Genomic DNA, 15775 nt, shown 5'->3' with positions numbered 1-15775 from the left:
TTCCTGAAAGTTTGACCGTACCTTTTTGTAACACCCTGTATGCCACGTAAATTAATAAGTGATGGTACTGATCCCTCATGGTACACAAATCGGGTCAGATCTCTGTTGCAGAAGCAACGAAGAAAAAGCATGCCAAATATAAAAGAACGCAATGTCCCGAAGATGGGCAAAGTTTTACAGAAGTTTGAAATATAGCGCGTGCTTCAGTGCGAGATGCTTTTAATAATTTCCACAACGAAACTCTGTCTCGTAATCTAGATATCATCGGCGTAGCAAAGCAGCTTAAAACACTTAATAAAGGCAAGGCTTCCGGTCCAGATGGTATACCAGTCAGGTTCCTTTCAGAGTATGTTGATACGATAGTTCCATGGTTTGCAATTATATACAACGCTCGGTCACAGAAAGTCCCGTACCTAAAGACTGGAAAGTTGCTGAAGTCACACCAGTATGCAGAGAGGGAAATAGGAGTAATCCGCTGAATTACTGGCCCATATCACTAACGTCGATCTGCAGTAGGGTTTTGGATGATATACTGTATTCGAACATTGTGAAGTACGTCGAAGATAACGATTTACTGACAAATTGAATGCATTCAGAAAATATCATTCTTGCGGAACATTACTAGCTCTTTATACTCATGAAGTAATGAGTGCTATCGACAGCGGATATCAAATTGCCTCCATATTTTTAGATTTTCAGAAGACTTTCGACACCGTTCCTCACAAGCCTCTTCTAACCAAACTGTGTGCCTACGGAGTATCGCCTCAGTTGTGCGACTGGATTCGTGATTTCCTGTCAGAAAGGTCGCAGTTCATAGTAACAGAAGGAAAGTCGTCGAGTAAAACAGAAGTAATCTCCGGCGTTCTCCAAGGATGTGTTATAGGCCCTCCATTGTTCCTGATCTATATTAACGACATAGGAGACAATCTGAGTAGCCGTCTAAAATTGTTTGTAGATGATTCTGTCATTTACTGTATTGTAAAGTCATCAGATGACCAAAATGAATTACAAAACGATTTAGATAAGATATCTGTATGGAACGAAAAGTGGCAGTTGACAATGAATAAACGAAAGTGTGAAGTAATTCATATGAGCACTAAAAGAAATCCGCTAAATTTCGATTGCGCGATGAGTTATACAAATCTGAAGGCTGTAAATTCAACTAAATACTTAAAGATTACAATTACAAATAACCTAAATTGGAACGATCACATAGACAATGTTGTGGGTAGAGCTAACCAAAGACTGTGATTTATTAGCAGAACACTTACAAGGTGCTACAGATCTACTAAAGAGACTGCTTATACTACACTTGTCCGCCCTATTCTGGAGTATTGCTGTGCGGCGTGGGATCCGTATCAGGTGGGACTGACGGATGATATTGAGAAAGTTCAAAGAAGGGCGGCTCTTATTGTGTTGTCACGAAATAGGGGAGATGGTGCCACACAGATGATAAGTGAATTGGAGTGGCAATCATTAAAACAAAAAGCGTTTTTCGTTGTTACGGGATCTTCTCATGACATTTCAATCACCAGCTTTCTCCTCCGGCTGCGAAAACATTCTGTTGGCACCCACATACATAGGAAAAACGATCATCACGATAAAATAAGAGAAACCAGGGCTCGCACAGAAAAATTTAAGTGCTCGTTTTTTCCCGTGCGCCGTTCTAGAGTGGAACGGTAGAGAGACAGCTTGAAGGTGGTTCATTGAACCCTCCGCCAGGCACTTTATTGTGAATAGCAGAGTAATCACGTAGATGTAAATGTAGATGTAACTATTATGTACCAAGCACGCCCTCCTCCGTTGACGTTAGTTAATCCCGGATACCACAGATACCGAAAGGTTAGCTCAAGCAAAACAGTGGCGGTCAGTCCACACGAACAGAGAGGAGGCTCTACTAAACGTAAGACCAGCATTTTAAAACAAACACTTTACAGCGAAAACTGGTCCTATAGCTCGTCGCTAGAAAATCTGTTTGCTGAAGGAGGGTTACCGGGTTCGATTCCTAGACTTGAGAAAGATGTCTGTGTAGAAGAATGGTTTTTTCCTGACAAAAGCGATATGAACAAGGGCCAAAGCATACTAATTATCTGTTGAAAGGCATATCAACACATGACAGCTAATTCATTAACAACACATAATTCACTAATTCGTGCTTCAGCACTGACACTTTTACGTAAATGATATCATATCATTGAATATAATGAATATCATAAATAATGTTCTTCTAAACCAATGTTACAGACTGGCAAATCTCTATAACCATTATTCATGATACAAATGTTCAAATGCATTTCCGCCTTGTTGGATGCAGTGATGCAAGCGCCTCTCGGTATTGGCATGAACACTTCTGCAGATACCTGAAGCGCAAGCAAGACGTAATCCTTCTTTTAACACATCTGGACATTCCGATACCGTTTCGTAACCCTGCGTTTGATATGACCCCATACGAAAAACTTCAGTGGCGTTAGATCAGGAGATCTCGCTGGCCATCCAATGGAACCGCCACGACCTATCCTCCGTTCGGGGTAAACGTTGTTGAGATACTCACGAGGGAACCTCCCCATGGCACCCCCCTCAGATTTAGTTATAAGTTGGCACAGTGGATAGGCCTTGAAAAACTGAACACAGATCAATCGAGAAAACAGGAAGAAGTTGTGTGGAACTATGAAAAAATAAGCAAAATCTACAAACTGAGTATTCAATGCGCAAGATAGGCAATATCAAGGACAGTGTGAGCTCAGGAGCACCGTGGTCCCGTGGTTAGCGTGAGCAGCTGCGGAACGAGAGGTCCTTGGTTCAAGTCTTCCCGCGATTGAAAAGTTTAATTTTTTATTTTCAGACAATTATCAAAGTTCAGGCACTCACACATAATCGACTTTGATCTTCAAAATTCCAGGACATGTTCAGATTTGCTTGGACATATGCAGGATTTGACGGTCTACACACGGAAAAATTTGAAAACGTTAAAAACATATGTTTTGACAGAGCACAGGGAAAGCTGTGCGACTGTGAAACTGTTGCATTCATTTGTTGCAGCTTATGTGACAAACTCTTGTGTTTTCATCACTTTTTTGGGAGTGATTGTCACACCCACAAGAAAATCTAAATCGGGCAAGGTAGAAGAATCTTTTTACCCATTCGCCAAGTGTACAAGTTAGGTGGGTCGACAACATATTCCTGTTATGCGACGCACATGCCATCACCAGTGTCGTATAGAATATCTCAGACGTGTTTTCCTGTGGAGGAATCGGTTGACCTATGACCTTGCGATCAAATGTTTTCGGTTCCCATTGGAGAGGCACGTCCTTTCGTCTACTAATCGCACGGTTTTGCGGTGCGGTCGTAAAACACAGACACTAAACTTATTACAGTGAACAGAGACGTCAATGAACGAACGGACAGATCATAACTTTGCGGAAATAAATAAAATAAACTTTTCACTCGAGGGAAGACTTGAACCAAGGACCTCTCGTTCCGCAGCCGCTCACGCTAACCACGGGTCCACGGCGCTCGTGAGCTTACAGTATCCTTGATGTTGTCTATCTTGCGCATGGACTACTCAGATTGTATATTTTGCTTATTTTTTTCATACTTCCACACAACTTCTTCCTGCTTTCTCGAGTGATCTGTGTTCAGTTTTTCAAGACCTATCCACTGTGCCTACTTATAACTAAATCTGAGGGGGGTGCGATGGGGAGGTTCCCTTGTCAGTAACGCCTCTACGGTAATGGGCTGTTGCACCAACGTGTTGAAACCAGTGCCTCCGAGCTAAATGTAGTGGAATGTCTTCTAGGAGATGCGCAAGAGCCAGCTCATTCTGTAGGAACTGCAAATACAGCCGCCCAGTCAGTCTGGGAGCCACACAAACTGGTCCAGTGACGTGGTGTACTAGAATGTAGCAGCATACGTTAAAACAGAAGTGCGCTCGCACGTGATGTGGTCGTGACCAGTGAGGATTTGCAGTAGTCCGGTAACGTAGACTGTGGCTACTGACAGTGACGTCATTGGCGAAATAGCGTTCATCTCCCCATAAAATCTTCCTGATGAAACCGGGATTTATCACTACTTTATTTACGAGACGTCTGCAGAACGATACCCGATTCATAGAAATCGTTTCGATGCAGATGTTGGTGTAGTTGCAGTATACAGGAATGACATTTTCGTTCCTCCAGGATCCTTCGTGCCAAAGACCTCGATATCCCCAACTATGCTGCAGTTCTATTAGGTATTAATAGGCGAGATCTGATGACCACATTATTATTATTATTATTATTATTCTTTCTTTACTCAGACGTTATGTCTGGTCAAAAATAAAAGTGACGCGGACCTTGATCAAGCGTGACTTCCTTTTAACTGTACGGTATATGTTACATTGCATTTAGGAACTTTCGGGTTATTGAACATGTATCAGTAATTACGGATTTCTGTAGTTGTATATATAAGTTTGGATGTAGCTGTATTGCATTGATGTACTGGTAGATATTGTGTGGTATGACTCCTGTAGTTGATAGTATAATTGGTATATTGTCAACTTTATCATGATGCCACATATCCTTGACTTCCTCAGCCAGTTGGATGTATTTTTCAATTTTTTCTCCTGTTTTCTTCTGTATATTTGTTGTATTGGGTATGGATATTTCGATTAGTTGTGTTAATTTCTTCTTTTTATTGGTGAGTATGATGTCAGGTTTATTATGTGGTGTTGTTTTATCTGTTATAATGGTTCTGTTCCAGTATAATTTGTATTCATCATTCTCCAGTACATTTTGTGTTGCATACTTGTATGTGGGAACGCGTTGTTTTATTAGTTTATGTTGTATGGCAAGTTGTTGATGTATTATTTTTGCTACATTGTCATGTCTTCTGGGGTATTCTGTATTTGCTAGTATTGTACATCCGCTGGTGATGTGATCTACTGTTTCTATTTGTTGTTTGCAAAATCTGCATTTATCTGTTGTGGTATTGGGATCTTTAATAATATGCTTACTGTAATATCTGGTGTTTATTGTTTGATCCTGTATTGAAATCATGAATCCTTCCGTCTCACTGTATATATTGCCTTTTCTTAGCCATGTGTTGGGTGCGTCTTGATCGATGTGTGGCTGTGTTAGATGATACGGGTGCTTGCCATGTAGTGTTTTCTATTTCCAATTTACTTTCTTCGTATCTGTTGATATGTGATCTAAAGGGTTGTAGAAGTGGTTATGAAATTGCAGTGGTGTAGCCGATGTATTTATATGCGTGATTGCTTTGTGTATTTTGCTAGTTTCTGCTAGTTCTAGAAAGAATTTTCTTAAATTGTCTACCTGTCCATAATGTAGGTTTTTTATGTCAATGAATCCCCTTCCTCCTTCCTTTCTGCTTAATGTGAATCTTTCTGTTGCTGAATGTATGTGATGTGTTCTATATTTGTGGCATTGTGATCGTGTAAGTATATTGAGTGCTTCTAGGTCTGTGTTACTCCATTTCACTACTCCAAATGAGTAGGTCAATATTGGTATAGCATAAGTATTTATAGCTTTTGTCTTGTTTCTTGCTGTCAATTCTGTTTTCAGTATTTTCGTTAGTCTTTGTCTATATTTTTCTTTTAGTTCTTCTTTAATATTTGTATTATCTATTCCTATTTATTGTCTGTATCATAGATATTTATAGGCATCTGTTTTTTCCATCGCTTCTATGGGGTCACTGTGGTTATCCAATATGTAATCTTCTTGTTTAGTGTGATTATTATTATTATAATTATTATTATTATTATTGTGAGAACAAGTAACACTGCAACCTAAATACAACAGCACAATAACACTTTCCCTTACACTACATTCTACATAAGCATTATTTTCATTTAATCTATGCGTACCATGCGTGGGATTTGCTCCAAAATACACAATGAAGTTCTCGGTAATAATGGGTGCCTCGCGGATTGGTCTTTCCACGACACGATGCACCTGGAAAACCCTCTCGGTTCCTAAAAGGCTCTCTGTGTGTCTAAAAACATGCGCAGAATGTAGACTTTGCGTTGGAGAACGTTGTGTATAGCGTCTTCGGTGTATCGTGATGCGTCTCCGCATAGATCAGTATCATACCGGTGTAGTCGTCTTCCCTGGAGAACGTTGCAGTTGTTATCTGTGCGACTGCAAGACCTGACTCGAACCACGCGACCTTATCAAAGCGGCATCAGGAGGAAAACGCATGCAGATGGCAGCACAGTTCGGTGGAGGTTCACTTTTACGTGCACTTCCCATGTGGACAGCAGTGGTGAGGCAACCCTTCTGGCACTAACGTATGTGGGAAACATAAAACATCAGAGGACGGCTTGGGTGCACCACCTGGTATATCTTTCTTCGTGACAATACTCGGCAGCACACTGCAGGGGCAATGAAGAAGCTCCTGTGCCGTTTTCAGAGGGATACAGCCCTCTGAGTTTCAACTCTGGTCACATGAACCGTTGGCTATGAATAAAACATTTTAGCACAGACAACGAGCTGCGGACCAGTGTAGAGAATTGGTGAAAAGCACAGGCGACTGTCATCCATGACGAGGGTATCAGGAAGTTGGTACAACGCAACGACAGACGTCTAAGTCAGAGCGGCGACAATGTAGAACAGTAACTGCAAGCTGTAGCTCACTGTTGCAAATTAAAAAAAATGATTTTTCTTTGCTGCTTCTGTTTGGCGACCGATCGGTCGTTTATAAAAAAAAATAGCGCTCGTATTATGTAACTCTTATAAACTGAATCACTGTACAACCCCAGGAGGAGGTAATGGCATTCACGGGTAGGGAGGGGAGAGGGTGTTGATACTGTTTCACAGATTACAAAATGGAGTCAAATTTACAAAGAACTTCGAAGTATGAGAGGACATTACATCCCCTCCTGCCTGGATGCGTTCACTGATTCGGTCGAGAAGGGTTATATTCCCCCGTGAGGAAATTCTTGTAATTCATCGTTGATATCCTGTAATCTGCCACTGCAATGGAGTTGACGTCCTATCTGGTACGACACAAGTGCTATCAGGGAGAGATCTGGTGATTTTGCTGATCGTGAGAGTACGTCAGTAGCATGCAGACAGTTCACAAAAACATGTACCATGTGAGGACGAGCATTGGCCAATTGAAAACTGGGACCATGATGCCACTTCATGAGAGGTAACAGATGTCCATGAATACCATTGTGCTAGCAGAATTTCTTCAGTCATTACAGGTCATGACCTGAAATGATACCTTGTGGATCCCCACACGACGACCATAAGAGTAGAGGCTCTCTTTGCCTTTCCCAAAAACTGGAACAATGGGTCCTGTAATACTCACCAATGATACTCATCTGGATTAGAACCGCGAGTCACCGCTGAACACAAGGCAACGGCATTTATCAGCATTTGTACCTACCGGTCAGGCTCTACTCCAACTGCAGGCGTTGTCGTGTTTACAATGAAATGATTACCCCTAGCTGTATACAGGCGTTGATATAAGTCAACGGGGACAGCTGAAAGTGTGTGCCCCGACCGGGACTCGAACCCGGGATCTCCTGCTTACAGGGCAGACGCTTTATCCAGCTGAGCCACCGAGGACACAGAGGATAGTGCGACTGCAGGGACTTACCTCTGGCACGCGTTACGTGAGACCCATATTCCAAACTTATTGTCCCGCACTATATTCATAGTGCCACTGCCCATTATACTCATTTTTCGGACATGTCCGAAAGAACAGATACCATCTTCGTATATTTGTTGTCGTGTTTGTTGTGTGAATGGTAGCCCACCCGTGCGACGGTAATTCATTATCCTGGCTGCTGCTAGCCTCCAACCAGTGCTGCAGGATGACAGAGAACGCTGCAGACAGTCCATTAATTATATTCGGATGGCAGGCGTAGATCTGCTACGGTTGTGATATGCTTGGAGTACAGTACAGTCACCCTCCCATGTGGTAGTCCGATGTCGCTCTTCAGAAAACGACGAATGTGCCCACCCTCAAATTCCCACACAGTCTACCAATAGGCCACTTCACATCCGAATACTGCACAGATCTGGTTATTGCGTGATTCTAGCGCGGCAGCCAAATACGGCCCCCCAATGAAGCACCATTCAAAGTGTGTCAGGTGCTGATAGCGCTGTCTCAAAGGGGTACACTGCATTTCCGTGTCCCTCACAGTGGTCACTCAACATCTGACGCTGTTTGTTGCGCTAACGTGCCCTGCCATGCCTGACATCGACACTAAACACGAACAACACTAGTGCAATGTGTTCAGTGTAGTGGTCATCCTGCCCGTCACGGAGAAATGTAATTCTGATCATCTAGATACCCGCTGATGGTGAGTTCATGTACGAAGTTACGTTGATATCCCACGATATCTTTTCTTAGCTTCACTTTTTTTGCAAGCAGAAGTAAGTTATACAGTTATGTATGAAGTACGACTTCTACATACTTTTGTAACCCACTTAACACCTTTTAGCAGTGTAATTAATGCAAACTTTTTTTCATTTGGGCAATACGAAGCAAAAAATTCTTGTATCTCACAGGATAATGGATTGTAGTCGAATTAAGTCGGGTGATGCTGAGGGAATTAGATTAGGAAATGAGACACTTAAAGTAGTAAAGGAGTTTTGCTATTTGGGGAGCAAAATAACTGATGATGGTCGAAGTAGAGAGGATATAAAATGTAGACTGGCAATGGCAAGGAAAACGTTTCTGAAGAAGAGAAATTTGTTAACATCGAGTATAGATTTCAGTGTCAGGAAGTCATTTCTGAAAGTACACTCCTGGAAATTGAAATAAGAACACCGTGAAATCATTGTCCCAGGAAGGGGAAACTTTATTGACACATTCCTGGGGTCAGATACATCACATGATCACACTGACAGAACCACAGGCACATAGACACAGGCAACAGAGCATGCACAATGTCGGCACTAGTACAGTGTATATCCACCTTTCGCAGCAATGCAGGCTGCTATTCTCCCATGGAGACGATCGTAGAGATGCTGGATGTAGTCCTGTGGAACAGCTTGCCATGCCATTTCCACCTGGCGCCTCAGTTGGACCAGCGTTCGTGCTGGACGTGCAGACCGCGTAAGGCGACGCTTCATCCAGTCCCAAACATGCTCAATGGGGGACAGATCCGGAGATCTTGCTGTCCAGGGTAGTTGACTTACACCTTCTAGAGCACGTTGGGTGGCACGGGATACATGCGGACGTGCATTGTCCTGTTGGAACAGCAAGTTCCCTTGCCGGTCTAGGAATGGTAGAACGATGGGTTCGATGACGGTTTGGATGTACCGTGCACTATTCAGTGCCCCCTCGACGATCACCAGTGGTGTACGGCCAGTGTAGGAGATCGCTCCCCACACCATGATGCCGGGTGTTGGCCCTGTGTGCCTCGGTCGTATGCAGTCCTGATTGTGGCGCTCACCTGCACGGCGCCAAACACGCATACGACCATCATTGGCACCAAGACAGAAGCGACTCTCATCGCTGAAGACGACACGTCTCCATTCGTCCCTCCATTCACGCCTGTCGCGATACCACTGGAGGCGGGCTGCACGATGTTGGGGCGTGAGCGGAAGACGGCCTAACGGTGTGCGGGACCGTAGCCCAGCTTCATGGAGACGGTTGCGAATGGTCCTCGCCGATACCCCAGGAGTAACAGTGTCCCTAATTTGCTGGGAAGTGGCGGTGCGGTCCCCTACGGCACTGCGTAGGATCCTACGGTCTTGGCGTGCATCCGTGCGTCGCTGCGGTCCGGTCCCAGGTCGACGGGCATGTGCACCTTCCGCCGACCACTGGCGACAACATCGATGTACTGTGGAGACCTCACGCCCCACGTGTTGAGCAATTCGGCGGTACGTCCACCCGGCCTCCCGCATGCCCACTATACGCCCTCGCTCAAAGTCCGTCAACTGCACATACGGTTCACGTCCACGCTGTCGCGGCATGCTACCAGTGTTAAAGACTCCGATGGAGCTCCGTATGCCACGGCAAACTGGCTGACACTGACGGCGGCGGTGCACAAATGCTGCGCAGCTAGCGCCATTCGACGGCCAACACCGCGGTTCCTGGTGTGTCCGCTGTGCCGTGCGTGTGATCATTGCTTGTACAGCCCTCTCGCAGTGTCCGGAGCAAGTATGGTGGGTCTGACACACCGGTGTCAATGTGTTCTTTTTTCCATTTCCAGGAGTGTATTTGTATGGAGTGTAGCCATGTATGGAAGTGAAACATGGACGGTAAATAATTTGGACAAGAAGAGAATAGAAGCTTTCGAAATGTGGTGCTACAGAAGAATGCTGAAGATTAGATGGGTAGATCACATAACTAATGAGGAAGTATTGAATAGGATTGGGGAGAAGAGAAGTTTGCGGCACAACTTGACCAGAAGAAGGGATCGGTTGGTAGGACATGTTCTGAGGCATCAAGGGATCACCAATTTAATATTGGAGAGCAGCGTGGAGGGTAAAAATCGTAGGGGGAGACCAAGAGATGAATACATTAAGCAGATTCAGAAGGATGTAGGTTGCAGTAGGTACTGGGAGATGAAGAAGCTTGCACAGGATAGAGTAGCATGGAGAGCTGCATCAAACCAGTCTCAGGACTGAAGACCACAACAACAACATCTCACAGTTTGCCATATAGATCAAATATGCATGTAACAAGTTTATTTCAAGAAGGCAATGAAAGGGAAAGGACTTGACGGTGGTGGCATGTCCACTGAAACGTGTGAAATACTTTAAAAGTAATATTACTGAACCACTAAATATATGGATTTTTGTGTATTATCTAATCGGTTGCATCCACTGACATGCACGGAAAGAGCGAGCTAGTTTTTAAGCATAGGAAAGGAAAACGTAACCGCACGACCAGACCCTGAAAGAACACGCGATAGTCGACCGACCGCCGTGTCAACCTCAGGTCATTCATCAACGGATGTAGTGTAGGGTCAAACGAGTTGGCACCTCACACTGCCGGCAGGTGTCGATGTTTCAACCTTGGAGCCGCTACCTCTCAAACCGGCAGCTGCCATTTGGCAGCAAGAGGCAGAGTGCACTCCGCTCTAGGCCTCCCGCTAAGGGAAAATTTCTGACAATGCCAGGAACTGAAACCCGGTCCCCCACATAAGGATCTGTCGCTCTGTCCACTCGGCAACGTTGTCGCACTTCCACAGAGCTAACGTCAAATTTCCGAAATTCAAGAACGATTAAAACTGTACATTTACGAAGGATACTGCCTCAGGGAGACCCGGTGACCGTCTTGTAAAATACAACTTTGTTTCCGCAAATAGGCCTTTTAGAAACGTTTTATGATTTCATGTACCCTCTTCCTGTCTCTTCCCTTTCCATTTGCTGTGGTTGCTACTTTCGCCTGCCCGTACTTGTCTAAGAGTACTTCCATTTAACCAACAGTTTTATGACCACATATACCGAAAGGATAACAGACTAACCAAGCAGATCTTCAACTTACTAAACAACTACAGATCCGAACCACCTGGTTCCCAGATATTGACAAAGATACGCAAAACACAGGATTTAGAATAGACGCACCAGATAATAGAATACTTTTTGCAGAAACAACATAAAGGGTAGGATATCAAGAAAGAGAAGGGTCTGCAAAGTGAAGAAAGAGACCCCAGGAAGAGAAGGAATGACACTCTCGAAGGATGAAGTATGTCTGGGAGCCACGAAAATGAAACACAAAGAAACAAACCCAAAGTTGATTTGTAAATATTTCAGTTTTCCGAACTAAGGAGGAAAGCAAATGTAGAAACATTACTAAAGCCTGGGAAAGAGCTGACTGAGCCAAAAAATAACCGTCCCACTTCCTTTACCTGCAACCTACATAAGCTATTTAAAGAATAATTCTGTCGAGAATAGCAACCAAAATCATTACAAAAATTATTTTTCTGCAAGCTAGTTACAGACTAGCAAAATCGCTTTGCAGTCAAATACTTAACCCGACACAGTAGGTTGAAAACGTTTTAGAAAAGAAATTAATAACTGCCCCTATCTTTGTTGACCTGTCTGCTGCCTACTATATAATAAACCACCAACGACGACTCACTAAAGTGTACAAAAAAGGATATTCGAATGACTTACATAGTGAGTTATCCTCTAACGGAAAAAAACTAGTTGGAGAAACAAAGTGGAAGGGTTACCACACGGGAGCGTTCTTTCCCATGTTCTCTGAAATACGTACATAAATGACCAGCCCAGCAGATGGAAATGGAAAGATTCATATACGTAGACGACACTGCCATTACTGCTCCAGGATGAACATTCGAAGAGGTCGGAAATAAATTGAGAGAAGCTTTCGAAACCGTGCAGAAATGCTAACAGGAAAATCATCTGCGCCCTAAAATTCGAGGACACTGTAGCCACGAGACAGCTGTAAACAGAATGAGTTTGGGTTAGTCTAGACCAACAACCCAAAATACTTGGGAGTCAGCCTGGACCGTACACTGTCATTTAAGAAATTCTGCACTGACCTGAAAAGAGAAATGTGTGATACAAACAATATTATTCCTAACGACTCGCAATGGATGTCCACAATGTACTTGTGGAAATAGCACTCCTTGAAATCAGAAGCAAAGTACAGTCTGCAATATAGATAGCACTTAGTTTACTATCACAAAATAGCTCCAGCTCGTCTTAAACCAGGGAGGTTTAAATGGCTCTGAGCACTATGGGACTTAACTTATGAGGTCATCAGTCCCCTAGAACTTAGAACTACTTAAACCTAACTAACCTAAGGACATGACACACATCCATGCCCGAGGCAGGATTCGAACCTGCGACCCTGTCGGTCGCGCGGTTCCAGACTGTAGCTACTTGAACTGCTCGGCCACGCCGGCCAGCCGGGCACGCCGGCCAGCCAAGGAGAAAGTTCGCCCAATGGATAGTACCGCCAGAAGGCAAGCCTGAATATTCCAAGCAAGTTGCCGTTCATCACAACTAGTAGAAGTTCCATCTCAGTCATCCTGTATCCTCCTGCAGTAACCCAACGGTGGCTCTACAGCGCCCTCAGCTAACAGTCGCAGATTGCTGGCGACAGTAACCGTCAGATCGTTTAAGTACACGGAGGACAAGAACGGTCCTATCACATTTCCGTGTAGCACTGCTGATGATATCTTCGTCTACGATGAATATTCGCCGTCGATGACGACGTACTGGGTTATTTACGTAAGAGGCCTTCGAGCCATTTACATATCTGAGAGCCAATTCCGTATGTTCGGACCATCGTACATAGTGTGCAGCGCGCCATTATGTCAAACGCTTTAAAGAAATCTGGATTACGACGGTTCTAACTCGCGACCGGTCATCCACATTTAGGTTTTCCGGGACCCGTGACCAGTACCCGAAAGGCTTAACAACGGACATGGGAGGTATACAGCTATGGGAGCTAAGGGCAGCACGATTAGTCACAGGTTTGTTTAGTTAGCGGGACAGTGTCACAGAGATACCGAAGGAATTGAACTGGAAGCTCTTGAAGACAGAACTGTCCCGAGAAGGTCAATTGACAAAATTACAAGACCCCCAGTAATGATTACACTAGGAATATATTACAAGCTCCAACGATAAGATTAAAATAATTACTGCGCACGCAGAGGCATACAAACAATCGTTCTTCCCGCGCTCCATTTGTGAATGTAGCAGGACGAAACCCTAACAGCTGGTGCATTCGGACGTAGCGTCTGCCATGCATGTCACAGTGGTTTGCAGAGTAACTGGTACAATGGGACGTAACCTCTGCCACGCATCTCACGGTGGTCTACAGAGTATATACGTAGATGTAGTTTTCCCTAAATCGCACCAGGCGAATGCTGGGATGGCTCCTTTGAAAGACAACGGCCGATTTCCTTCCTCATCCTTGATGCAATCTGAGTTTGTGTTCCGTCTCTAATAACCTCGATGGGACGATAAACCCTATCTTCCATCTTTCCCGAAGTCTCCATGTTGCTTTTCATCCATGGCTCGCGGTCCTGAAGTTTCCAGAATGAAATTTTCACTGTGGAGCGGAGTGTGCTCTGATATGAAACTTCCTGGAAAATTAAAACTGCGTGCCGGACCGAGACACGAATTCAAGTGCTCTAATGATTGAGCTACCCAAGGACGACTCACGAGTCGCCCTGACAGCTTCACTTCCCCCAGCCAGTGTCTAGTCTCCTACCTTCCAAACTTCACAGAAGCTCTCCTGCAAACCTTGCAGGACTAGCACTCCTTGAAGAAAGGATATTACGGAGACACGGCTTTTCCACAGCCTGGCAAATGTTTCCAGAATGAAAATTGCACTCTGCAGCGGAGTGTGCGCTGATAAGAAACTTCCTGGCAGATTAAAACTATACTGCAGGAAGCTTTTGTGAAGTTTGGAAGGTAGGAGACGAGATACTGGCGGAAGTGAAGCTGTGGGGCCAGGTCGTCAGTCGTGCTTGGGTAGCTCTACATCTACATCTACATTTATACTCCGCAAGCCACCCTACGGTGTGTGGCGGGTCGCACTTTACGTGACACTGTCATTACCTCCCTATCCTGTTCCAGTCGCGTATGGTTCGCGGGAAGAACGACTGCCGGAAAGTCTTCATGCGCGCTCGAATCTCTCTAATTTTACATTCGTGATATCCTCGGGAGTTATAAGTAGGGGGAAGCAATATATTCGATACCTCATCCAGAAACGCACCCTCTAGAAACCTGTACAGCAAGCTACACCGCGATGCGGAGCGCCTCTCTTGCAGAGTCTGCCACTTGAGTTTGCTAAACATCTCCGTAACGCTATCACGGTTACCAAATAACCCTGTGGCGAAACGCGCCGCTCTTCTTTCGATCTTCTCTATCTCCTCTGTCAAACCGATCTGGTACGGATCCCACACTGATGAGCAATACTCAAGTATAGGTCGAACGAGTGTTTTGTAAGCCACCTCCTTTGTTGACGGACTACATTTTCTAAGGGCTCTCCCAATGAATCTCGACCTGGCACCCGCCTTACCAACAATTAATTTTATATGATCATTCCTCTTCAAATCATTCCGTAGGCATACTCCCAGATATTTGACAGAAGTAACTGCTACCAGTGTTTGTTCCGCTATCGTGTAATCATAGAATAAAGGATCCTTCTTTCAATGTATTCGCAATACATTACATTTGTCTATGTTAAGGGTCAGTTGCCACTCCCTGCACCAAGTGCCTATCCGCTGCAGATCTTCCTGCATTTCGCTACAATTTTCTAATGCTGCAACTTCTCTGTGTATTACAGCATCATCCGCGAAAAGCCGCATGGAACTTCCGACATCATCTACTAGGTTAGTTGGTTGAGCACTTGCCCGCGAAGGCAAAACTTCCGAATTCGAGTTTCGGTCTGCACACAGTTGTAATCTGCCAGGACGTTTCAGTCTGACTTTTTACAAGGTGGATGCTTTTCAAATCTATGTTAAAGTGTAGAGAGAAGCTTTTCTCCCTCTAGGGAATTTAGTATATTCGAATCTAAATTTTTCTCAAGAACTGTGCAGCAAACCGACGTTAATGATAATAGTACCCAACTGTGTGATGCCGTTCTTTTATTCTTCTTATGTACGGAAGAAACTAGGGCTTTGCCCCTCCCTGCTTTAGAATTTGGAGGTCTAAATTGGTAATGATACAACCTGAGTGGCCTGAAGGTGGTGCAGGTAATTTTAAAAAATTACAGCTTTACAAACGACTTGATGAGAGGGTTAAGTGACAGTGAAGGGCAGGACGGCAGAGTTGGTGGACGTGTTCCAGGCAGACAAACACCGGGTTGCCTCTCGGAATGGAAGCGTAGC

At 44.4% G+C, this 15775-nt stretch overlaps 1 protein-coding gene and 1 non-coding gene across 2 annotated transcripts in view; both read right to left on the bottom strand.

Moving 5' to 3' along the window:
* The window catches only part of LOC126092904 (uncharacterized), a 930835-nt gene that overhangs the window by 299794 nt on the left and 615266 nt on the right, over positions 1–15775 (bottom strand). The gene's annotated exons all lie outside the window — the stretch shown is intronic.
* On the bottom strand, positions 7495–7568 carry Trnat-ugu (transfer RNA threonine (anticodon UGU)). The gene has a single exon. It is a non-coding gene; the product is annotated as a tRNA-Thr (tRNA).

This window comes from Schistocerca cancellata, chromosome 7 (assembly GCF_023864275.1).
Source record: "Schistocerca cancellata isolate TAMUIC-IGC-003103 chromosome 7, iqSchCanc2.1, whole genome shotgun sequence".
NCBI lineage: Eukaryota > Metazoa > Arthropoda > Insecta > Orthoptera > Acrididae > Schistocerca > Schistocerca cancellata.
This window is presented reverse-complemented; position numbering and strand designations above follow the sequence as displayed.